Below are 26,247 nucleotides of genomic sequence, written 5' to 3' on the forward strand. Positions count from 1 at the left end.
AATTCTTCAGATGTGTCCTCGTTTCTGAAATACCACCCCACAGCTCGGTCCTTGGCACAGGGTAGGTGTTCAGTAATCCCCCTGAAGAGCTGTGTAAGGCGCAGTTTGCTGGGCCCCACCCCCAGACGTTTCTGATTCAAGCAGTCTGGGCGTGGCCTGAGATTTTATTTCTGTCCGGCTTCCTGACCATAGTACTTGAGAACCACTGGTTTGGGGCCATGAGAGTTGCCTGGGTGATTAATCCAGGCCCATGTAAGGTCTTCAGGAGGCTGCCTCCCACCTTACTTCCCCACCGAGGACTGTTCTGGCAGCTTCCCTGGGTTGGTCTTTTCCTTCCATTCCCATGCTTTCCAGTGTGGGCTAGATTAATGGTCGGGGTGACTTGTAGGGCCTGAGCTCCCAGTCCCCCGTAACCACATAGCAGACACTGTACTGTGGCCATTTGAAGGAAGGACCCCCCCCCCCCCCCCCCCGCCCCACCAAAGCAGGACATTCAGGCACCAGGGCTTTGGAAAAGGGATAGCTGCGAGTACATGGGGAAGCAGACATTGAACCAGGCGCTCCTCTGCCCCGCCCCTCAGACTGAGCGGGTTGGGTGCTGGCCATGGCTGCACACTGGACAGGGTGCCGAGGACTCTCTGATTGAGACAAACAGGAGGAGCCCCATACACTGTGCTTTATCTCCGCCATGCATTTGTTCACCTACTGTTTTTCAGGAGGTTTATAAGGCAGAGGTAGACCCAGGTGGGTTTACTAAGAAACAGAGATGCTCTGTGGGTCACACCACAGGCCCAGGGCTCATGATTTCAATCCGCCGAAAGAGCATCTGCTAACCCAGGAGCTGTGGGTAGCTGGAGTGACAGCTGCTGTTCCCTGAGTGGTTACTCTTAGCCAGTCACCGGGCTGGATGTTCATGCATGTCTGCTCGTCACATTCTCACAGCAGCGTTGCAGGGTTAGCATTATTGTCACTCTTTCACAGAGGAAGAACTGAGGCTTACAGAACTTATGAGACTTGCCCATAAACTCAGCTGGTAAGTGGAGGATGTGGAAGCCAAATGGGGTCTTTCTGACCCCATGCTCTTTGTCACTCACTGTCTGTCTTGCCCAGAAAACCTGTAATTGGCCTTTGAGTTGTCTGCCCACAAAGCCTAGTGAATTTATTGAGTCTGGAACTCTGCCAGGTGTTGTGGAGGAGAGGATGACCAAGTCCCTGTCCACTGGGAGCGGGATAAGACAGGTACTCCAATGTCCGAAGTGGGAGGCAGAAGGGGCAACCAGGGGCTTGTGGGTTTAGAGGAGGAGAGGTCATCCCCAAAGAGGGCTCAAAAGAGAACTCTGGGTTGGGCCCTGAAGGGGAAGGCAGAGTTCCAACAGTGCCTGCAGGCCAGGGAGTGTACTGGTCAGCAGGGGAAGGAGAGACCATAACGGCGCTTTCAGGGAATTTTCTCTTTTGGTTGGAGCATAGGAGAGGTATTTCATTTTATTTTATTTTATTTTAGGAGAGGTATTTTAAAAAGAAGTTTGGTTACAAGCAACACCTTGGCTGACTTTGGTAGGAAAGGACTTCATTGGAAGGCTGTGGGAACTCCTAGAATCTGAGGAATGACTCAAGACCCAAGTCCCCTCCAGGGTCTTTTTTAAAAGCAATTATTCCATCTTTTTCTTTTTTTTTTTCTAAATAGGTTTTTAAGAAATTATGTATTTATTTTATATTTGGTTGTGCTGGATCTCTGTTGCTGCATGCAGGCTTTCTCTAGTTGCAGAGAGTAGGGCTGCTCTCCAGTTGTGGTGCGCAGGCTTCTTCTCGCTGCAGTGGCTTCTCTTGTGGAGAACAGGCTCCAGGGCATGCGGGCTTCAGTAGCTGTGGTGCGTGGGCTTGGTTGCTCCGTGGCGTGTGGAATCTTCCCAGACCAGAGATCAAACCCATGTACCCTGGATTGGCAGGCAGATTCCTAACCACTGGACCACCAGGGAAGTTCCCCTCAAGGGTCTTGGAGTAGGTATGTCAGGAGCCAAAGGCCAGCCTCTTCAGGGTACCACTGTGGCCAGGATAACTCTGTTCCAGCTGTGCTCTGGGATTTTGTCACCATAGGTTGGGAATCATATCCCAGGGAGGAGATGTCTGGTTGGCCCAGACTGGGCCATGCCTCCTCCCTTGGCCGGGGAAGGACTGTTGACACAGTAGGCAGTCCCCCCAAACTGTATCGAAAAGTTGGAGTCCCCAGAAGAAGAGGCAGTAGAGATTGCAAGAGATCAGTCCAGCACAGTGTTCAGTGAGGACTTGACTCAGCAGATAGCAGAAAGAGGGCTTGGTTCCGACAAGTTTCTGAGCAGGCAGAGGGCAGGCTGGTAGCAGGGTATGGCTGGGTCATAAGGGGACAAGGAAAGAAGGGAGGGAGGAAATGGTAAACTAGTTAGGGTCCAGGTGAGAAGTAATGAAGACTGGAACTTGGCAGTAAAAATGGAAAGAAGGGACTGATTCTAGAGAACTATGAAAGTAGATATCTTCTGGAACAGACAGTCAGTTGGCTGGGGTTAGACACTTTCTTGCCTGGGTGATGAGGTCAGGTCCTTTAGCTGAAGTGGGGCAGTCAGGAGGAGGAGGAGTTTGCAGGAGATGAAGTGTCCTTGCTTTGGAGGAGCTGTGTGCAGGATGCTGACAGCGCTCCCGGAAGCCTGGTTAGCTTGTTACTCCGGACTCCACGCTGCCTGCCTGAGGTTTGGGGCCTCAGCCCTGAGAGGGTGGGGCCCCACTGCCTCAGGGGCCCGGTTCATTCTGAAAGCAACTGGGGCTTTGTGGTCCATGCTCAGCATGCCCGCATCTCTTGTCTCTCCACTTCCGCCAAGGGTGACCTTTTCCTTCCTCCCTTTTCTCCGCTCTCAGTTTCCATGCCCCAACTTTCCCCCACTGTGTTGTCCCAATACCTGGGCCCTTACCCACTCCAGGAGCTGGCCCAGCTCTTTGGGGACCTCAGTTTTAGATTTTCCCCTCTTTTCTTTAACAACAAGTTCTCACTGTTAGGGATGCTGCTGCTGCTAAGTCGCTTCAGTCGTGTCCGACTCTGTGCGACCCCATAGATGGCAGCCCACCAGGCGCCTCTGTCCCTGGGATTCTCCAGGCAAGAACACTGGAGTGGGTTGCCATTTCCTTCTCCAATGCATGAAAGTGAAAAGTGAAAGTGAAGTCGCTCAGTCGTGTCCGACTCTTTGCGACCCCATGGACTGCAGCCTACCAGGCTCCTCCGTCCATGGGATTTTCCAGTCAAGAGTACTGGAGGGGATTGCCATTGCCTTCTCTGAATTATCAGGGCAGATATCTGCAAATGACATTTTGCGTGTAGGGGATGTGAACTTTGCCTGCTATCTGAGGAAAACGGTCATTTCCTTCAGTTATGCTGGGCTCACCAGGGATGCCTGTGTGTGTCCCTAAGCAGCCATTCTGGGGCACCTCTTGATGCTTATTTATAAATCATGATTGTAATTACAGCGTATTGTCAGTCACACTTTCACGTTGCCATTGCAGACCTCTCCTAAGGCTCCAGGGCATAGACTGGGCTTTGGGCCACCCCAACTTTCTAGCTGAGCACTGGAGAGGTTTCCTACTGCAGGGATGGGAGAAGGACTTCCCCGGTGGTTCATTGGTTAAGATTCCACTGCAGGGGGCTCGAGTTCGATCCCTGGTTGAGGAACTAAGATCCCACATGCCACTCAGCCAAAATATTAAATAACTACATAAAAAGAAAGTGAGGAAGGGAGCAGGGTTCTCTGTGAGGTGGGGCAGAAGGAGTGATGCTGAAGGGCACTTATCCCTGCAGGTTTTCAGAGAGGATCATCTTCCTGGGGTGAAGAGAACTGTATCCCTCAGTTATAGCTGTTAGCATTCAAATGAGTGTGTTTTTTTTAAAAATTAATTTATTTTTTATTGAAGGATAGTTACTTTACAGAATTTTGCTGTTTTCTGTCAAACCTCAACATGAATGAGCCATAGTGGATGTGATATTTTGCCATGCATGATATGAACGCACTGCCTGCTACCCGTGTATGATAAGGTGAACTAGGAACAAGAGAAATCTAGAGACAAATGTAATTTTTCTTTATTTTGCTGTCAGTGCTAAATTTGTGTTGTGAAATAATCATATTAAAACAAAACAAGAGTTCTGCTATCAGATGTTGAAAAACATCCTCAAACGCCTTCTTCCTTAAGGGGGATGTGACTGCAAATGAGGAAGCTCAGAGAGGGAAAGAGGTTGATTGGCATCCCCCCACTAGCTGCTGAGGTTGGGGGGAGCAGGTAGCACAGGCTTTTCCTGCCTGGAGGGACATCTCTTCCTGGTTTGATCACGTTTACCCGTTAGCATCCTTTTTCCTTTTCTCCCCTTCTCTTCCTCTCTAGGCTCAGGGTGGGAAGCAGGAGGGGGACACAGAAAGCAGCTCTGCTTGTGTACAGTTGAGGTGCAAGGCCCATCCTGCTCCTGAAAGGGGACTTAGGAGACAGAGAAGATCCTGAGGGGTCAGGGCATGACCCAGAGACCTCAGAGAGCAGTCCTTGCCCCTTCCCTCTGAACCCTCCAGCTGTGAAGTCCCTGCACAGAGGGCCAGCAACACTCCCCGGGCTGGGCAGGTCTGCAGCCTTCTGAGGGAGAAAATCAGCAAAAAATGCAAATCGCAAATTGGTCTAGAGGGGACTGCTCTGATGAGGGAAAAAAATCAACAACTTTTCTGTGTGGTTTAAAGGAATTTGGAGGGGGCGGCGTGGGTAGTGAAAGGGGAAGTTGAGAGGTGGATTGTAGGAAGAGGAACAAGGGAGGGAATTGAGGGCTGGAGTGGGGCGTCCCCCTCCCTGCCCTGTCACCCCACAGCCCCACCCTGCTCCTCCACTCTCTCTCCCTCCTTTTTTTTATTGACATATAACTGACATATAACATTATATTAGTTTCAGGTGTACAACATAAGGATTCCACACTTGTATACTCTGCGAAATGTCTACAAATTAGTTAACGATATGTTACCATGCATAGTTACTACCTTCTTCCTTCTTTGTGGGGAGAATCCCTTTGGGTTTGCAAGGGACTCTCCCTGACCTTTGAGTAGAGTTCCCCCCAACTGTCAATTTCAGTTGAAAACAAAATACTCATCGTTTGATCCTGGTGGAGCCAGAGTCAGGAGGAAATGAAAGTCTCTGTGGCCCCTGTGCTGTGTGCTCTGCCCGAGCAAGCTAGCAGGCCGCAGCCAGAGGGACTGAGGCTGTGCCGGAAAGCCGGGGAGGGGTGGGAGCCCGGTCCTGTCTCTCTTGGGTTTTCTCGGGAGCCATCTGAGGCCCAGGCAGCCAGCTGCAAGGGGCTTTCCAGCAGTTGGCCTTCTCTCTGTTCCATCCTGTCCCAGAGGGCTTGCTATCTCCCCGGGCCCACACCTGTGTAGCTTCTAGCCAGTTCCTGGGTCCTCCAGCATGGCTCAGGAGGAGACCCCGAGTGTCACAGGTAGGGGGAGACAGGAAAGCTTGAAAACGGTTAGGAGAGTCCCGGGGACTCCTGTTGCGGGCTTCCCAGGTGACTCAACAGTGAAGAATCTGCCTGCCAATGCAGGAGATGTCGGTTTGATCCCTGAATCAGGAAGATTCCCTGGGGAAGGAAATGGCGACCCACTCCGGTGTTCTTGGGTGGGAAATCTCACAGACAGAGGAGCCTGGTGGGCTATAGTCTGTGGAGTCGCAAAGTCGGACTCAGCTTAGAAACTAAACAGCAGCAAGATACTCTGTTCAAGCTCTTCCAATGTAGGGAAGCCAGCGTTGGCACTTCCTTAGGAGGATGCTGTGAAATGGGTGCTGTGTGACCCAAGGCAAGTTGCTGCCCCTCTCTGGGCCCCAGAGTCCCCTCATCTGTAAATACAGAATTTAAAGATCTGTTCATAGATTTGCTGTCAAATCATCCAGTAGGCCGAACAGAGGAGCTCCATATCCTGCGAGGAGAATACTGCTGGGGCCCCAGGATACCACCACAGGGTCCAGGAGTTGCTGAGAATTGTTCTGACCTTTCTGCTAACCAGTTGGATGTATTGAACATCACCCAGCCTGCTCTGTCCTCTCTGGAGAACTTGGGCTCCTGCAGCCAAGGGAGCTGCCCCCTGCCTCTCGTTGTCCTCATCCCCCTTCCCAAACGTTGCTCTGCCTCTGTCCTGGGCTTAGCCAGAGAAAAACCCCTCCGGTCTCTCATCACATCCATCTTTTCCTGTGCTGGCCATTGGTTAGGCTTTGGAGTGACTGTGTATAGGCTTTCTGTTTCTCTCTACTCCCAGTCCCCTCACCTTCTTCTGCTTTGGGTTCTGCTTTAGTGAGAATTTGCCCCCAAAGCCAGCTTGGGGGTTGGATCACATGCTGAAGCCCGGAGGTGCCGGGTCAGTAGCGCAGACTCTGGGTGGGCCTACTGAGGGTTGAGAACTCGCCTGAAAAGGGAGGAGGGGCAAAAAGACCTCCTAAAGGTTTTTAGGAGAGCGGAGGACGCAGTGAGGCCAAGCCACATATAGCGTGACGCGGAGGCCTGACCTGAAAGGCCAGGGGACCACGGGCCGGGGAAGGCCAGGGTAGGCTGAGCGTAGGGTTTCATTGCCCAGGAAGGAGGGGCAGGATGGGCGGGCTGGCCGACAGGCGGACCCCCGAGACTGCCCTGGCAGGAAGAGAGGCCCCGGCTCCCCAGGCTGGGCTGGTCACACCGGGTTGTGCACGAGTGTGGGCAGGGTTGTTAATGACTGTTTGTTATCCGCGGGCTGCAAGGCTGCCAAGGGTCAGTCTGATAAGAGGGAAGAGATAGACTCCTCGAGGTTTATCCTCCCGCCAGCTGCCTTCTTTCTGATGGCCCCAGATACTGACAGGCTATTGTGGCCCTGCTCTCTCCCCTTCCTGACACATACCGCCCCTGGCTGCAGCCCAGCTGGGCTTCCCCTGCCTGGCCTCCAGCTACCGTTCCCATCTGGGGTCAGATGAAGCCTACGCTGGGGGAGGGGTCAGTCCTAGAAGGCTGAGCCAGTTCCAAGTCAGCCTGGGATGGGAGAACCCTGGGGTGGCCAGGGCTCTGGACTGAGCAGTCTCTCCTAGACCTGCCTGGTCCATGTTGGCCTCAGGGTTACCCCCAGCTCCACCAGCCAGGGTGTGTGGTCTTGAGGGAGCCCCACCTTTGCCCCAGAGCTTTGGGAGGTCTGGTTCTTTCTCTGAGAGGAATAGAAATTGGGATCTGATGGAACTTGCATTTGGGAAGGTCATTTGACCTTTCTGTGGAGAATGAATTGGTGGGAGGGAGGTCTCGGGTAGATTTGGGGCTTTAGCAGTTCAGGGGCTACTGTAGGTGGATGATGGCAGTGCTTCAATAGAGAGGGAGTGGCAGACGTGGAGGAAAGTAGAAAAGGGAGAGATTTAGGTTGGAAACCTCAGATGGACTTTGTAATAGGTTGACTGAAGGAGGTTGAAGGAAGGAAGGGGCGTAGATGATTCCCAGGTTTCAGGGTCAGATGGATGATGCCCCTTTGCTGACACTGGGAATACAGAGGGAAGTTCAGGTTTTGGGGGCTTAAAGTGTGGGTGAGTTTGGCATTGTGAGTAGGGTGAGTTTGAGGTACTGTTGGGTACATGCAAGGTATCTCATCAGAGAGGTGGCTGCTAGAAATGAGTGGGATAGATGGATAGAACTCAGGATAGTGTCTGGCAGTATTTAGAAAAGTCAGACATGACTCTGAACAGGTTGAGAAACAGATTTGGAAAGGGTTTTTTTCCCTCAAATCCATTGCCAGACAAGGAATGGTGCCAAGGGTCCCGACTCCCCGTTGCAGTCCGTGTCCAGGTGGTCTTCTCTTGCCCTGATCACTTCAACCGGGTCAGGGCCCAGCCGGGCAGCACCCTCCCCTCCAGTCTTGCTTGTGGTTGGGGGACTTTGGCTGTGAGCAGTCCTGACCCCAGGCCACCCGGGAAGACTGCATACATCAATGGCTGTCCCACCATCTGTGCATCCGGGCAGTGTCCTCAGCTGGAGAAGGGTGTGGGTCCTGGCCGGGGAGTTCCCAGAGTTACCGCTGGGAACCCAGAATCCCTCTGTGCCTGAGGACCCCTCAGCTGGACAGACTTATCAAGGGCAGGGTTTCAGGGCCAGGTTCAGGGCAGCCCCTTTGCACTATGTGGCAAGTGATACTGTAGTGGTTTTTAAAAATTCTTTTAAATGAAATGGAAAATAGTTGTACATGTGTGCAAGATTGTATCAGTTGGACTTCTTCAGTTACAGCAGCCGAAAGTCAACTCTAAAAGTGCTTTGATAAAAGGGAACTGGTTGACTCATACCTGAGGGAATGGCTAGCCACATGCAGGGAAGGAAAGAGCTCAAACAATAGCCGCCTCACCCTGCCCTCTCCATCAGGACACCTTCCTCGCCCCCCACGTGGTAGAAGGTGTCTGCCAGCAGTGCAGGCTTCTGCCTTCTGAGCATCCCAGGCCAGGACTGCCGCGGGATTCCTGGGTTCACTTGGAATCGGGGCTCTCCCCCAGCCCTGGATCAAGAACTAAGCTGTGCTTAGTCCCTGAGTCATGTCCGACTCTTTGAGACGCCATGGACTGTAGCCCGCCGGGCCCATCTGTCCATGGGATTCTCCAGGCAGGAATACTGGAGTGGGTTGCCATGCCCTCCTCCAGGGGATCTTCCCAACCCAGGGATTGAACCCAGGCCTCCTGCACTGCAGGCAGATTCTTTACCATCTGAGCCACCAGGGAAGCTGGCTGGCTGCATTTGGTGCTCTGATTGGGCACAGAGATGGAAGTTTGGGAAGAGATGATTCTCCGAAGGAAGATGGGGTTGTCGTCCATTCTGACGGCATCGTGTACTGAGGCGCAATAGGCAGAGCTAAGTGTGTGTGTCAGTATCACACCGTAGGCAAACTTACAAGGATTTGTTGCCATTTATTCACTCACCTTGTTAATAACTGAATGCTGGAATGTAGACTGAGACTCAGAATCACAGAGTCACTCCATTTTTAGATCAGGAAGTAGGAGCTGAGAAATTTGCCTAAGATCCTCAAACCACTAGGTAGAAGCACTGAGTCCAAGAACCCAGGCCGCCTATCTGACTTGCAGACGGAGGTTCTTTCCAATAGGAATGGCATCTTTACGGGAGGAGCTCCCTGCCGCAACCCCCATGCCCTGGCTGCCCATCCACGGAAGTCCTGCATCCCCTGGACTGCAAGATAAAGAGCAGACACAGGTGACTCATGGCAATGGTCCCTTCCTCGTGGTGGCCCAGGGCCATTCACGTGGTGGCCGGTGTTATGCAGGCCTCTGTCTGGGCTCAGGGGGTCGTTCACTCTGCATGTTCAGCCAGCTCCCTTGGCCCAACTAGGCCTGCCCGAGCCCTGGAGCTGCCCCCATGCTCTCCCGCCTGCCCTGTCTTCTTGGCTCCTGAAGTGCCCACCCTGCCGTGAGTTTCCTGCTGAGACCCTGTAAGGGCGCAGCTTCAGGGCCTCTGCGCTTCCTGGGTGAGTGGGGCACTTCCTGCTGGACAGGGCTGTGCCCCGCCCCCCACCCTGTCCCCTCCCTTAGAAGACGGTGCTCAGGTCAGCGGTGCCGGTTTCAGCTACAGAGACGATTTTGGCCTCAGTTCGCCCGTCACTTCCCATTTGTGGGGGTACAGAGGTTTGACTCAGCCTGGCAGAGCCAAGAGTGGGGTGTTGTGGAAAGAGCTCTGTGGGGATTCCCTGGCGCTCCAGTGGCTAGGACGCCACACTTTCACTGTTGAGGACCCAAATGCAATCCCTGATGAGGAACCGAGCTCCTGCAAGCCGTGTGCTGTGGTCAAAAACAAAGCGGACAAAGTCCCACGGGGTCAGCCCACCACAGACCTAGCAGAATGGCTAGTCTCCTGAGCTGTCGGCCGACCCGGCCTGGCCGGAGCACTCTGTTGCCCTGCATGCTTGGCTCCCGCAGGCTCTCTGGCCCACCTGTTTCTGTCTGGGGTCCTGTTCTTGGAGATCGGCCAGTCTGGGCCAGGCCTCCTGCTCCCGCAGGCGGGGCCACGGTGTCTGCGCGCGTCCCTGCCCCCTCCCCTCTGTGATGCTGAAACCCAGCAGTACCTCGGGTGTGTAGTGCCTTGTAGCTTACAGTCGTCACTCACTGCATCTTGATGGTGGCTGTGAGGTAAGCAGGGTGGCAGATGTCACCATACCCATTTTACAGACAGAAGACCTGAGTACCAGGAAGGTATGATTTGCCCAGACTCGCCAACTTTCAGATAGAGCCAGTCCTGGAACTGAAGTCCAGAGCCCGCTAGGCTAAACTCACAAGCATGTGTTGAAGTGGGGCTGCCTCATCTCACCAGACGAGGGGCTTGGGAGGAGGCCCTGGGCCCCCCCTCTTCACAGCCCTGGTCACCCATACAACCCAAGCTCCAGACAGGCACCGTCGTGTTGGCCAGCCCCTGGTAACCCCAGGGCACGTAATTAAGTCAGTCAAGAGGTATCCCTCCCTCGGGACTCTCATGGTGGACCCTGGTCTCCCTATTCCTCCTCTCCGTGTTCCCCAGAGTTGACACCAGTAATGTCATGATGTCCATGATTACTGGACATCCTGACCAGCAATGTCAGGATGTCATGACAGTTATTATCTTAGCATGGAGTGTATAACTCAGGCCAAGTCTGGGAGGGTCAGCCACTCTCTGCGGATGGGACTGGGGAGGGCTCCTTGCTCCCCTCACCCCGGGGCAAGGGGCCCGAGGCAGGGCGAGGGGAAGGCCGCCTTTGTGGTCCTCACGGCAGCCGACACTGCCACTTGGCTGAATTGGTAAAGCGGATTACCTGCCTAGCAACCTTGCGGGGGCGGGGGGGGGGGATTCTTTCCCCACAGGGGTCCAGCCTGAGTCACTCACAGTGTATTATCAGCTCCTCGGTGACAAGGACGGTGGCTTAGCTGGAGCCAGGGAGGAATGGAAGCAGGTGCGCACTGGTCTCGACAGTTTCCCAGCCACCTGCTCTCTGCCCCCTGGAGCTGACTGTTAGTGACCCGGGATTGGTGCGGGCACAGGCAAGAGTGCGTCCGCGGGGTTGGTGCTGGGAGCGCCTCTGTGGCACTGGGCAGGGCGCAAGCTCAGGGCCTCTGCCTGGATGGCACAGCTCTCCCTTTCTGTTGGAAAGATGACTCCAGAGAACACAGGCTGAGCGAGGGGCCCACCCCTGGGCTTCTCTGCACCTCCAGTCCTGGGGGAGAGAGATAACATTGCTCCCTTTAATCTCCTGGTCCAGGCGTGGATGCAGACACCTCCTTTGGGTTTTCATTAACATAGCTGTCACAGGCTGACCTTTCCAAAAGACATTAATACATATAAAAGGACTCTTCCAGGGATGGCATCTAAAGGCATTCAGGATGGTGCAGCGTCTGACGTAAGCTGTCCTACAATACAGCCGCTAACAAAACCAGGCTGTCCCGAACCCCTGGTAATAGAATTGTTTACCTTTATACCAAGAAGTTTGGGAAAGCACCAAAATCCGCATGTGGTGTGTGCGCAGGCCAGCTTAGAGGCGTTCGTGCCGTGAGACCTAAAGTTCTCATGAGGTTGTCTAAAATGAAGAAACACATCAGCCGAGCCTTTGGTGGTTCCATGTGTGCTAAATGTGTCCAGGACAGGATCAAGCGCGCTTTCCTTATTGAAGAGCAGAATATCATTGTGAAAGTATTGAAAGCACAAGCACAGAGTCAGAAAGCTAAATAAAAAATGAACCATTTTTGAGTAATAAATAAATAAAATAAATATAAAAGGAGAATAAAAGAAAGCTAAAGATAAGGTGTATGAAGAATAAAAACAGTCTGGCTCACAAGGGACAGGTTCCTGGTTTGTTTCCAGGGTTTTTGGGATACTCTTCCCCACTGGAGATATGCTTCCCTAGCATGGAGGCACCTCTGCATGCCTTTCTTCCAGAGTCTCTGGTCTGCTAGCGCTGATCTGTCTCCCTGTCTAAGGAGCCCTGGTGCCTATCCTGCCTTGAGTCCTCCCCGGAGCAGGTGGGTCATCTCTTCTCGTTGTTATTCCGTTGCTAAGTTGTGTCTGACTCTTTGCAACCCCAGGGACTAGAGCATGCCAGTCTCCCCTGTCCACTGTCTCCCAGAGTTTGCTCAAAATCCTGTCCATTGAGTCAGTGATGCTACCTAACCATTTCATCCTCTACCTTCTCCTTTTGCCTTCAGTCTTTCCCAGCACCAGAGTCTTTTCCAGAGAGTCAGCTCTTTGCATCAGGTGGCCAAAGCATTGGAGCTTCGGCTTCAGCATCAGTCCTTTCCAGTGAATGTTCAGGGTTGATTTCCTTTAGGGTTGACTGTGAGGGAATGTGGCTCCTTCCCAAGGTCCCCCAGAGAATTGGCACCGACTGGGCTGTACCTGTAACAGTGCCGCCTCATTTATCCTAAGTAAGCCTTGTAACAGGAAGGCATTCTCTTGACACGGTGCTCAGGCCCCAGCTTAGCCCGTGAGCTGCTGCAGAGGGCTGGTAGCTCCTCCAGCATCTGGTCTCACCACCTGGCTCCTTCTTCCCACTGGGCAGCAAGAGTAGAAACTGATAAGTTGGCCTGGTTGATGAAAGTTTCTGGGTGAGTTGGGCGAAAGATTGTTCTGGTTTAAAAAACAACAGAGAACACTTTGAAGTCATCTAGTCCTGATAAAGGAGATAAGCACCTGACCACAGATCAGCGTTTCTGGTCGGCCTCCTGCCTGGCTTATGAGTGGTGCCGAGACAGGCCTCCACACCCCACCGGCACGCAAGGTGGTCCCATTTCATTCCCGGTGTTGAGATGAAGCCAGAGAAAAATCAAAAGAAACTGCCACCTGATAAGGAAATGTGGGGGCAGGATGGATAGAGTACGGGAGGTTGTCTACAGTCCACTGGCCCTCCCCTGCTGGAACCGTTTAGAAAAATTTGCAGCTGACAAAGTAGGGCTCTGTCCTGCAGCCCTGGCCGTCCCCTTCATGATGTTGCCTGGTTCCAGCGGCTCGGCAGACTTCCCACCTGGGTGGCTTGGCTGGGTCGTGAGGATTGAAATGTTCCAACCAAGGTATCCCGAGGGTATCCTGACCAAGGGGAGGAGGTTGGCACAGTCCTGGGGCAGAGGACACAGCCCTGTTCTCACTCGCACCTTCAAGTAGGATGCTGGCTTGAGCGGAGAGTGCGTCTCTTACTTCCCCCCTGGGCTGGGGGGCTGGAGAATCCTGGAACTGGGGCTGCTGTTTTCCTGGAAGCATTGCTTCTGGGCTATCACATCCCAGGAACTCTGTGAGCATTCCTGGGGGCTGGAGCTGGTCCCACTGATCAGAGCTGTGGGTCAGGTCCGTCCTACTGTGCGCCCAGGAGGAGCTGGTGTCTGCCCTCTGGTTGCTGAGGGCCTGCAGTCCTGCTGAATCATGCGTGTGCTGTGAGGACACAGACCCCGGTCCTGTGGCCTGCCTTGCCCGCAAAGCATCGGTCACCTCCCTCCTGGGCTCCTCTCCTGCAGGGTCACCGTGCTGGTTCTTTAGGTAGGACCTCTTCTCTGACATTCTCTCTTCCTCCCGCCGTCCCACAAAGGATACAGGGGTAGACGCTAGAGTCTTAAGTTGAATCCTTCAACTCTGTGCCTGGGCCAAGGCCTGGCTGGAATTGGGAGTCATGGAGATGGTGACCTGGGGGCTTCTAGAAGCATAACTTCTCCCTTTCCTGGGTGTGCACTGGCAGGACTAGTGTAGACCCTAGCTCCAGCCTTCTCCATCAGCTTCTTCAGGTTGCCAGCCTCCCCAGGCTTCCGGTGCTGGGCGGAGAGCCCTGTCCGGAACCCCGTGCTGGGTGCAGGCTGGGGAGGGCACGGACCAGGGCAGTGGTGGGGAACGGAAGCACCAGTCCTGTCCCTTCCCCGGTGGGAGGGCGGCAGTGATCAGATGCAGGATTCCTGGGGTGCCATCTCAGAGCGCTGGTTGGAAATGAGGGAGACAACATTTGCCCTTTGCGCGCAGCCCCTGGAGCCTCCTCCTCAGCCTGCACGCCCTTGCCGGGAGTGCTGCAGGCAGCTGTCTGGGTTCCCTGGCTGGTCCCCTGCCCTGTGGGTGCACGCGTTGGGGAGATGGAGGTTGGTTACCTGGAGAAACTATCTACTCCTCTTCCTGTTCACTCAGTTCCAGCAGGGGCGATGGAATGCCGTGAGCCTTTCTTCTAAACCCTCTATCAAACCTACACCTGCCCTCCCACCCCAGGGCAGAGGGTGTGTGCGCATTTGAGGGAACCGGTGTTGAGAAGGATTGGATTAACCCATGTTCCTGAGAAGAGCAAAGAGTGCTGTCTTTCATCAGTGTGAGCTGGATGAGAAGCATTGTCCTTCTCCCCAGGGTTTAGGAGCTGAGAATCTTACTCACCCCTTCCTTCTGGAAGCCCTTGGCTCTGCCCACCATGCCCGTTCTAGCTGTGGGCGTTGCTCCGGTTATGCCCTCCTAAGTCCTCTGGAATAGGCTGTCCCCAGCTCCATCTTCTTTAGCGGCAAGGCCAGCAACTGGTCTTTAGGGTTGGCTGCCCTTGGCATGCCCTTGGAAGGGCAGCTCTCCTAGGGGGAGCCTGGCCGGCAAAACCAGGGAGCCCTGGGTGGTAGGTGGACCAGAGGGGCTGGTGGAGCCTCCTCAGAATGGGATTCTCATTGCTCTGCTCCTTGAAGGAGCAGGAGCTTCGAGGCCAGAGAAGGAGCTTTGCTGCAGGGTCAGTGATACAGCTGCTCAGGATGGGGAGGGCTGGGCCCTTCTGTGCCGCCTGCCACTCCCGGGTGCAGGAGATGCTTGTTGAACAAACATCCTCTGCTTTGCTCTTGAGATCTGAAACGTCCCTTGGACACCCAGACAAGGGGCAGAAGGAGACGTAGGGCTCGGTGGCAGCTCTGCAGCTCTTCATTACATCTCTGGTGTGACTGAGGTCTAAATCGTAAACCGTGATGAACAGCTGAGCCACCTGGCACTTTGAACCTTATCTTTATAGACAATCAGAGCAGACTCAAAGCACCCTTGTCCCCTGGCCCTGGTAGGCGGTGTGGTCACGTTTAATTGCCTTAGGGAGGCAGAGTTGGGCAATAAGGTCTAGACTTCAGGTTCTCCAGACTGCTCTCTGGCTCTCCCCAGGCCACCATTTATCCATTTACTCATCCCACTCCCTTTGCCTCCAGAAGTCCTCAAAGATCTCTCTCCCAGTCTCTTACCTTCAGTGTCTCCTGCCTCTCTGTTTCTCTTTCTCTTTCTTTGGGGGGGGAGACTGCCACACAGCACTCAGGATCTTCTTCAACCAGGGATGAGACCCATGCCTCCTGCATTGGCAGCACTGTCTTGACACTGAACTGTCGGGGAAGTCCACCTCCTGCCTCTCAATGTTAGAGGCTTTCAGCCCTGTGAAGAAACCCTCTTATTAACTTTGTCTTTTGTAGAATCTTGTTGCCAACGTGTGTCTAGAGAGTCACAGAGGTGGCCAAGTATGGGATGAACCTTGGTGAGCTGTTTAGAATCAGCTTAGGGACTTCCCTGGCGGTCTAGCGGTTAAGACCCCAAGCTTCCAATGCAGTGGGTACGGATTTTATCCCTGGTTGGGGAAACTAAGATCCGACATTCCACATAGCACGGCTGAAAAATAAAGGGACCAGCTCAGGGCAGGCTTGTGTTCTGAATGTGTGATGAAGCCAGGTACAGGTGACAGGCTCCGTGACCCCCAGGCTCTGCCGCAGGATGGACACAGTGTTCCTTACTGCGCAACCTGGGGGTGAATGTCCACGGGGCGACTGGCTCTGAGACCTCAGGCCTCTGCTGCCCGCCCCACCCCCGGAAGCTGCCGCTATGGGGGTTGGAGGTTGGGCAGGCAGTGCTAGTGCTTAGGCACAGGAGGGAGCTCTGGGGTGAGACCTTGGCTGTCCTGGCCTGGGAGGCGGGGGCTGGGGTGGGACTGGCTGAACCGTGGCCCCCACCTGCCCAGCCTGGGAGCACAGGAAGTTTTCTGAGCTTCCTGAGCTGGAAGTTTTCTGGTTCTCATCCTTACAGAAACTCTCCAAGATACGCGGTATCTCCATGTTACAGAAAAGGGCGTGGATCAGAAAGGTTAAATGGTTCATAGCTGACAGGTGGCAAAACCAGAATCTGAAGCCAAGCTTTTTAGGTGCTTTTTTTTCCCCCCCATTTTGGAAGGTTTAACTGGGAAGGACTCTGAGCTGGGGTGGGCGGTCGTGAGATCTGACAAGTCCCAGCTTGAGAGAACCTAGCCAGCAGCCTGTGGTGCTTAAGGTTGGACCAGAGAGAGGTGCGTCCTAGCAGTCCTGGTGTCTCTGCTGGTAGAAACTGAGGAGCGGGCTGCCTCAACCATTCCTACCATCCAGGCAGCCCCCTTAGCTTTTATACATTCACCTTTCTTCTTGCCTCTGACTTGTGAAATCTGGTTTGTACTTGAGGCCTCATGTTTCCTGGTGGTCTGCAAGAAGTCAGAGAAAACTTTCATTTCTAGACTGTCATAGCCATATGAGTGGGGGCTGATTATAATGATCGTTTCCCTTTGCACATTTACACAATGATTTATGAAAGTGGTTTCAAAGCGTTTTTTATTACCCTTATTTCTTCTGCTTCTTACAACCCTGTGGTTATATAGAGAGATGATATTCAGTTGAACAATTTTTTTTAAATTTTTATTTTATATTGGAGTCTAGTTGATTTACAATGTTGTGTTAGCTTCAGGTGTAGAGCAAAGTGTTTTTGTTATACATATATCCCTTCTTTTTCAGAAAATCTTTTTCTGTATAGGTTATTATAGAATATTGAGTAGAGATCCCTGTGCCATGTAGTAGATCCTTGTTGATTCTCTGTTTTATACATAGTAGTGTGTATACATTAATCCCAAACTTTGAAATTATCTCTCCCGTCTATGGACAAATATTTTTTGATGCCTGCCATACAAAGGCCAATGCTAAGTAATGAATTAAATAACATGTCTGTGTCTTTTTAGGTTTTGTGTAGGATCTTAATAAATGTGGGCTAGATTTGGCCTATGGTCCAAATTAGCTGATAACCCGAGAGGAATGGGCATGGTGAGAGATGAGGCTTGGGAGGGTGGCCTGGTTTAGGGTGTCTCTGGGTGCTCTGTGAGCGTGACCTGGGCCGTGTGAGTGAGAGTGCTGTGTCTCCATCTCATATGCTTTTGAATGCAGGAAGGTGATGCGTTTAAGTCTGAAATGCCACATGGCTAAAGAGGTGATTGAGAATGTAGGTCTGGAGTCTAGGGTAGAAGGACAGGCTCCTCCTGTCCTTGCCTGCATAGAGAGGCAAAGGAGGAAAAGAGCCGAGGGCGGAACCTTCAGAATCCATTAGCTGCTGGAAAAAACAAGCAGTGGAAGGGTCTGAGTCAGGAAGGTAGGTCATAGTGGCTTTGAAGTCAAAGTGATGGTCAGCAGGAAACAAACAGGAAATAATCAGAGAGGAAGGAGAGGGGGGTGTGGGAGAGCCTTGCTCTGATTGTTCAAGAACCTTGTCCTGGAAGGAAAAAGTGTCTAGCTGCCTGATGATAGCCCAGACTAGAATTTGGCTCCCAGATTCACTGCTGTCCTGATGTAATTGAGACTAAAGACTGGGCCTGCTGCAGGGGGCTGGGGTCTTGAAGGGAGTCAGATAGGCCATTCATCAAGAGTGTCCATGTAGCCAGTATGCAAGTTTCCCTGGCAAGGTAAAACACTGGTAGATGCTGAAGTGGTGTGGAAGAGGGGCTGAAGGCGTGGGGCTGGGTGTCTGCCTACCCCTGTGGCTGCCCCATGGTGGATTGGGATGAAGATGGGGTGGGGATGGGAGAGCAGTTTTAACTGGAGCGTTTGCTTAGCTTACCCTAGGCCGTCTCAGTGAGCTTCCCTCAGTGTCCTGGCTGGAGTTCTGTGAATCCCGTTAGAGAGGGCTTGATATGCCTTCTTGGGAGATGGGTATCGGCAAGGAGTCCTAGTTCCTTGGTACGAATAATTTAGTCCAGCTCATCCAGTCAAGATGGCACTATAAATGAATACGCTAAATACATAGCAGTGATACGTAAAAAAGACAAAAAGCTGAAAACATAGTCAGGTCCTCCCCCTCCCTCCCCACATAAAATGATAAACACCCCTGTAATGAGAAGCGGAGCGAGAATACTCGGGCGAGCAGGGCAGACACTGCAGCCCTGCTGGTCTCTGAGTCTGGGTGTCGGCAGAAGCGACTGGACATCTGGGGTAGCAGCTCCGAAGTGCTCCACACAAAGCATGGCACTAGCGCTGGGCACACAGCTGCCACCCGGGGGCGGGGAAACTGGCGGTGCCGCCCGTTCCTGGGGCTGTGGCTTGTCATGAAGGTGCCTGCCTAGGCACACCCCAGGGTCAGAGCCCGGACCTAAGCTGAGCTAGTGCCGCAAGATGTAATTCTAGACCAGGAGACCCAGAGGACCTGAGGAGGCAAAGGTGAAAACCCCTAGATGGTGGAGGGATGAGCTTATATACTCAGAAACATGTGAGGAGGGAATTCCCTGGTGGTCCAGTGGTTAGGGGTCTATGCTTCCACTGTAGGAGGCATGGGTTCAATCCCTGTTCAGGGAATTAAGATCCTATATGCTGTGTAGCCAAAAAAATTAAATAGATAAAAATTTTAAAAAATCACAAAGATGGTGGCCATGTTTGGGTCAGCCTTTAAAAAAAAGTAAGGAAAACTAATATGAAAAAAGAACACAAACAAAGAAAAATTTACCCTAGAAGAAATGAAAATAACAGAGTAATCAGTAAATATCTTTAATAGAAATAGGTTCAGTTCAGTTCAGTTCAGTCGCTCAGTCGTGTCTGACTTTTTGTGACCCCATGAATTGCAGCACACCAGGCCTCCCTGTCCATCATCAACTCCCAGAGTCTACTCAAACCCATGTCCATTGAGTCAGTGATGCCATCCAACCATCTCATCCTCTGTCGTCCCCTTCTCCTCCTGCCCCCAATCCCTCCCAGCATCAGGGTCTTTTCCAATGAGTCAACTCTTTGCATGAGGTGGCCAAAGTACTGGAGTTTCAGCTTCAGCATCAGTCCTTCCAGTGAACACCCAGGACTGATCTCCTTTAGGATGGACTGGTTGGATCTCCTTGCAGTCCAAGGGACTCTGAAGAGTCTTCTCCGACACCACAGTTCAAAAGCATCAATTTTTCGGCACTCAGCTTTCTTCACAGTCCAACTCTCACATTCATACATGACCACTGGAAAAACCATAGTCTTGACCAGACAGACCTTTGTTGGCAAAGTAATGTCTCTGCTTTTTAATATGCTATCTAGGTTGGTCATAACTTTCCTCCCAAGGAGTAAGCGTCTTTTAATTTCATGGCTGCAATCACCATCTGCAGTGGTTTTGCAGTCTAAAAAAATAAAGTCTGACACTGTTTCCACTGTCTCCCCATCTATTTCCCATGAGGTGATGGGACCAGATGCCATGATCTTAATTTTCTGAATGTTAAGCTTTAAACCAACTTTTCCACTCTCCTCTTTCACTTTCATCAAGAGGCTTTTTAGTTCCTCTTCACTTTCTGCCATAAGGGTGGTGTCATCTGCATATCTGAGGTTATTGATATTTCTCCCGGCAATCTTGATTCCAGCTTGTGCTTCTTCCAGCTGAGTGTTTCTCACGATGTACTCTGCATATAAGTTAAATAAGCAGGGATGGTAGGTGTTGAGAGAGGGCATCTGAGGGCAGACACACTAAAACCATAGTCACAGAAAATTAGCCAGTCTGATCACAGTACCACAGTCTTGTCTAACTCAATGAAACTAAGCCATGCCGTGTGGGGCCACCCAAGACGGATGGGTCATGGTGGAGAGGTCTGACAGAATGTGGTCCACTGGAGAAGGGAATGGCAAACCACTTCAGTATTCTTGCCTTGAGAACCCCATGAACAGTATGAAAAGGCAAAAATGATAGGATACTGAAAGAGGAACTCCCCAGGTTGGTAGGTGCCCAGTATGGTACTGGAGATCAATGGAGAAATAACTCCAGAAAGAATGAAGGGATGGAGCCAAAGCAAAAACAATACGAAGTTGTGGATGTGACTGGTGATAGCAGCAAGGTCTGATGCTGTAAAGAGCAATATTGCATAGGAACCTGGAATGTTAGGTCCATGAATCAAGGCAAATTGGAAGTGATCAAACAGGAGATGGCAAGAGTGAATGTCGACATTCTAGGAATCAGCAAACTAAAATGGACTAGAATGGGTGAATTTAACTCAGATGACCATTATATCTACTACTGTGGGCAGGAATCCCTTAGAAGAAGTGGAGTAGCCATCATGGTCAACAAAAGAGTCCAAAATGCAGTACTTGGATGCAATTTCAAAAAAAAAGAAAGAGGTTAAGGATCGTCAAAGAAATTAGGGCAACAAGAAACTTATTAAAGAAAAGAAAGGGGAGTCATAAAGGAAACAATAGGTGAATATGAAAATTTTAAATAAAAAATTACAGCATTGAAAAATAGTGTAATTAGAACTTGAGACGATGGATCACTATAGCCTGGACACATAGAAATCATGAATTGGACACTCATGCTGAGGAATTAATTTAGAAGGCAGGATAGACATGGAGGACAGAGTGACAGGCTTTAGTACAAGTCTAGTAGGAGTTCCAGATACAAATCAAGGAAATGGCAGAAAAACATTTGAAGTGATAATGACTAAGAATTCCAAAATTGACATAACAGCATGAATACCAAACAGAATGCTGCTGCTGCTGCTAAGTCGCTTCAGTCGTGTCCAACTCTGTGCGACCCCATGGACAGCAGCCCACCAGGCTCTCTTGTCCACGACTCTCCAGGCAAGAATACTGGAGTGGGTTGCCACTTCCTTCTCCAATCAGAATAAATAGCTAGATATAATACAGTGAAACTACAGATAAGAATAAAGGGAGTAGAGTAACTTATTACCCTTCCCCCCAAAGAAGAATAAAAGGAAAATGTGGGAATTCACTGGTGGTCCTGTGGCTAGGACTCTGCACTTCCACTGTAGGCGACACCGGTTCAGTTCCTGGTTGGGCAACTAAGATCCTGCAAGCTGTGTGGTGCAGCCGGAAAAAAAAAGAATAAAGGGAAAACATTAAAAGCTACCAGGTGGGAGGACTAACAGAGAAATAAAAGATTTCAAAGAAATGACAGTTAGACCAACAGACAACATTTCATCAACATTAAATGCCAGAGGTGATAGAAGACTGTCTTAAGGAAGCTAGAATTCTATATTCAGCTCTCATTCAAGACTGAGGAGAAATAAACATATTTCTGGACATGCCAAGACAGTTTTTAAGAATTTATTTTTGATAGAAGGATAATTGCTTTACAGAATTTTGTCATTTTCTGTCAAACCTCAACATGAATCAGCCATAGGTATACATATACCCCTTCTTTTGAACCTCCCTCCCATCTCCCTCCCCAGCTAAGACGGTTTTATCACCTGTAGATAGTGACTAAAAGAACTACCAAAGGTATACTTTATTAAGAAAACTTGGGGGAAGGAGATTGCTAGCATGAACATCGAGTGCAGAAATTGACATAGTATGTTGATAAATTTAACTATGGAATGTATATTCAGATAATTCTGTCACCCACAGTGACTTAAATTCCAGAAAATATTTAATAAGCTTATGATGAGAAGTGTGGCGTTAGGGAGTCCCAGGGTTGGGGCAGTGGTCTAATACTGATATGAAAAACCCTGGGTCATTCCATTGTTCTGCTCTGCCGTCTCGAGGGTGTAAGATCCTTCTCCTCATGGCTGAGAGATGGCTGCTACAGCCCCGGGTAGCACAGCATCACCCTATAACTTCCCAAGCAGGGGGATGCTAAGAAAAAGGAAGCTTTCTAATGTGCCTCTTTTTTGGGAAGAAGAATCTTTCCAAGAAGGCCCCAGCAGATACCTCATTATGTCTCATGGGCCCGAGCTGGTTCATCCCTACACCAGTTCCTGGTAAAAGGGAACAGGCTTACTGTGGCTGCCTGTCCAGGCGTGCCTCCTCTCCTGGGACTGGGTTCTTTGCCGCCTGAGCCAAATCAGGACTCTGTTGGCAGGAAAGAAGGGGGAGCGGCTGCTGGTACGCAACCAGCAGTGTCTGCCACAGATGGCAAAACACAAAAACAGGGATTCTGTGTCTAGTTTGGTTTTTTAATTTTAAGAAGGAAAACTAAAATTGTTAACCACATAGGCAAGGAAGAATAAGGTAGAGTAAGGAAGGGAATACCATTCTTAAATCACATCAGGTTTCTGCCATGTTAAATAGGACAGTATTACTGAAAACCTTAGGCCTCGTTAAGAAAGTGTATATATGCTAGCAATTTAAGATAGCTGCTAAAAGAGGAAAGAAGAGGGATATGATTTCCAACCCAGGAGGGAAAGAAGTGGTGGGAGTAGGGATAATGTGTCAATCCAACAAGGCAGGAAAAGGAAAAAAAAACTAAAGGAAAACTAGTAAAGAGAAAACAGAGAGAGTAATATGAGTCCAAATACATCCGGGTAAAGGGTTATACTCATGTGTTAAACAACTACCAGATAAAATGCAAATAAGGAGTGGTCTGAAGCCTGGAGAGACTGGTCAGTGGACACACAGGCTTAACAGGAACCACCCTAGCCTTCACCGTACAAGTGGTTCTGTTCTTTAAAACACTTGTTTATTCCTTGTGCTATATTCTGGCCTCTCCTCAATTGTTTCTGTCTGGCTTTGCCTTGCTATTGAGATGGTATTGCTTTTCCAGACTGCTTCCTGCCTACTGTAGATACGTATAACAAAGTCCTGGACTCTGTCCTGCCACAGGACACCAACACACCACGCAGGGACTCCTTAAAGGGCAGGTATGGTGCAGCGCCGGGACCCCGCACCCCGCGTCCCCCTGCCCTGCTGCTTGCCCATGCCCCAGGGCTCAGCATCCCTCCCTTGGAGCCTGTTTCTTAGGCTGCACCATTGATCATCTCGCAATGAAGACTGATGTTTTATTTCTCCCGGGCTTATTGGAAAGTTAGCCAGAGTGACGACCATAGGCTGGAAGAGCTGTGTTAGCTCTTGCTTTCTGGTTTCCTGGCTGCCAACTCTGGACAGCATCAGCAGTCCTGGAGCTGAGATCTCATACTGGACAACCAGTCAGAGTGAGGTGTCCTGCAGCAAGACGGACTCCTGAAGCAGACACTGCCGGAGGGGTTGTGACTGGGGAGCGAGGGGGCCTGAGTCACCAGGATAACTGAGGGGTCTGTGCCAGAGGCTGGTGCCAGTGTGTTGCAATGGATGAGTTCAGGCAGCCAGGCATGCAGAGGTCAAGCTAGCAGTTCTCAGATCAAGGACGTGGGCTCCAGTTGAGTGTGAAAGGTGGGGCTGTTGGGTCCCTTCCTCCACGTCTTGACTGCCCCCCCCAGGCATCTGCTGTTGCCACACCCAGGAGGCAGGCAGTTTGCTGGGTTGCTCGGTGGCCAGGTTCTGGGACACACGGAGTGCTTTGATGATTGTACCTCAGTAAGTGGGAAAAGCCTCTCTGTAAGGAAGGCAGTGAGAGCCTGTGGAGGGAGCGCTGGCCTTGGAGCCATCAGCCGTGGGATAGCATTAAAGCTCCGTCCCTCGCCGCCTGGCTGACCTCGTTTGGCTGTCTTGGGACTTCTGTGAATACCGAATGAGAGGCTGTGCCTGCGAATGCTCAGAAACGCAGAAAGCATCACACATGTGAGTACTAATCTGGGCTTGATGCTTTTCCGTTGAGGCTCTGGGACACATCCTTAGGCCGTGTGTCAGTGGGTGGAAAGAGGGAGCTTTATCAGTCTCGGGCTGGGATTTTCTTTCCTTCTCTCCACCCCCTCCAGCTTCAAACAACCTCCCTCCCCCCCAGCCTCTGCTCCTTATTTTGACGTTTCTTTTCTCTGCCTGCCAAGAAGATTGTGTTCAGCTGCGCTGGTCTGAGGCTGTGCTGTCCTGTGCTTCATTAGGTTAATTCGATGGCTTGTCTCCTGGGAACGGACCAGAGACTGGCTCTAAAACCGCACTCGCCTCCAAAACCCAGTTCCCACTGTTCTCCTTTGGGGCTGGCTTTGCTGCTCAGTTCCATGTGCCTGCTTTTCCTTTCTTCCACCTGCAAGCTGGCCAGGGCCTCCTTTGGCTTTCCTTGGTTCTTTCTATTGGTGTAGTTGTTCAGGCTTGCATCCCCTACTGGGTAGAAGGCTCTAGGGGTCAAGTCTGCCCCCGACCTTCTGGATTCTGGTCGCCAGTTCCTCTGTTCAGCCTCAGAATCTTGAGTTCAGCCAGTTTTTCAGGGGGCATTTATCATTAAACGGTCTCAAAAGATTTGCTAACTTTGCAACCACAACCCTCTTGGACGACCCTAGCATTGCTTGCCTCCCACCAAATCCCCCTCATTTCTCTCCTCTCTTAGAGGATTGCTTCTCATCTATCTCTGTAAATCTCCAACCCCAGCTGTAAAGGTGCATCACTCCCCGTGCCTGAGCCGGGGCCCTGCCTCGCCTCCTGCTAGGCTAGTAAGCCCTGACCATGTGGGACTGGCTCCCCCCACCCGCTGCCCTGGTCCTGCTACTCGGGACTTTGCTTCTCCATTAACCTCTTTTTCCTGCAGCATTAACTTCTCCCCCTACTGAACCATCCCCACCAGTATACAAGCATTCTATATATTGCATTCCGCATCTCCCATTCCACTTTACCTCATGCCCGGTTTTTGGTGACACCTTTATTGAGATGTAACTCACGTAAAGTTCGTCCATTTCAAGTGTACCAGTGAGTTGGTTCTAGTCTAGTCACGTGGTTGTGCAATTTTAGGCCACAGACCATTTTAGAACATTTCATCATCCCGTTCACAGTCACTCTGCACTTCCTCTAACCCCCAACCCTGGGCAATCACTAATTGACTTTATTCTGGACATTTCCTGTAAATGGAATCACATTGTAGATAGGCTTTTGTGTTGGGCTTTTTTCTTTTTTGGGGGGGGGGGCTTTTTTCACTTAGCACCATGTTTTCAAGGTTCATGCATGTAGCCTGTATTAGTGCTTTGTATGGCTAAGATTCCATTGTATGGATATTAGACATTTTGTTTATTCATCAGTTGATGGAACCTTGAGTTCTTTCTATAATCATTTGTATATGTGTTTTTATGTGGATATATATTTCCATTTCTCTTGAATTATAGACCCAAGATTAGAATTGCTGAGTCATGTGGTAACTCTGTGTTTAACCTTTTGACTGCCAGGCTGTTTTCCAAACTGGCTGCACCATTTCATATTCTCACCAGCAATGTATGAAAGTTACAGTTTCTCCATATCTTCACTAATACTTGTTATTATCTGTCTTTTTTGATTATAGCCACCCTAGTGGGTGGTATCTGGTGGGATTTTTTTTAACCATTCTACTTAAAAATTTTTTTTAATTTTTATTTATTTATTGGCTGTGCTGGGTCTTTGTTGTTGCATGGACTGTTCTCTAATTGCAAAGAGCAGGGTCTACTCTCTAGTTGCAGTGCACAGGCTTCTCTTATTGCAGAGCATGGGCTCCAGGTTCCCGGGTTGTGGCACATGGGCTCAGTGGTTGCAGCTCCTGGGCTCCAGAGCACAGGCTTAATAGTTCTGGTACATGGGTTTAGCTGCTTCATGGTCTGGGGAATCTTCCTGGCCCAGGATCGAACCTGTGTCTCCTGCGTTGGCAGGTGGGCTCTTCACTGCTGGGCCACCAGGGAAGCCCTGATTGTGGTTTCGAGATGCATCTCCCTGATAGCTAATGATGCTGCATCATCTCCCCTGCGTGCTGACTGTTTCTCATCTAGTCAGCTGTCCACCCCCTCCATACATCTGGATCAGCCATTGTGAAGGCCACTGCCAACAGCCTTCTCTTATCTGTGTCAGGCCTTCCCTTGACACTGTCTTCTGGTCCTATAGTTTTAAAATGAACTATGCTCTGATGACTCTCGCTGGATCACTTCAGCTCTGACCTCATCCATGGGCTTCCGACATCTGCGTCCTGTTGCCTGTTGCCATTTCCACATGGATGTTTAAAGGGCATCTCAGATTTAACCTGTTGTAAACAGAGCTCTTGTTTTTTTTTTTTTTTTTTCCTTTTCTCTCACCCAAATCCATTTCTTTCCTGACTTTTCCGCATGAATGAATGGCACCGCCACCACCCTCCATCTAGCCCATCAGTTAAATCCTTCAGAGTACATCGAGCTACTCACCACCTCCACTGCCTGGGATATTGTAGTAGTTCCTCTCCGG

At 50.9% G+C, this 26,247-nt stretch overlaps 1 protein-coding gene and 1 pseudogene across 2 annotated transcripts in view; both read left to right on the forward strand.

Moving 5' to 3' along the window:
* ST3GAL2 (ST3 beta-galactoside alpha-2,3-sialyltransferase 2) overlaps window positions 1-26,247 on the forward strand; it is a 48,814-nt gene that overhangs the window by 2,411 nt on the left and 20,156 nt on the right. The window contains exon 1 of one of the 2 annotated variants that reach the window (XM_065924985.1): window positions 23,474-23,703. The exons of the other annotated variant lie outside the window; for it this stretch is intronic. The gene's annotated coding sequence lies outside the window, so the exon portion shown is untranslated. Of the gene's footprint in view, window positions 1-23,473; window positions 23,704-26,247 lie in introns of those variants that run through there. 2 annotated transcript variants of the gene reach the window in all.
* Window positions 11,383-11,752, forward strand: LOC136158606 (large ribosomal subunit protein eL34-like; annotated as a pseudogene).

Source organism: Muntiacus reevesi, chromosome 2 (genome assembly GCF_963930625.1).
Source record: "Muntiacus reevesi chromosome 2, mMunRee1.1, whole genome shotgun sequence".
Lineage (NCBI taxonomy): Eukaryota > Metazoa > Chordata > Mammalia > Artiodactyla > Cervidae > Muntiacus > Muntiacus reevesi.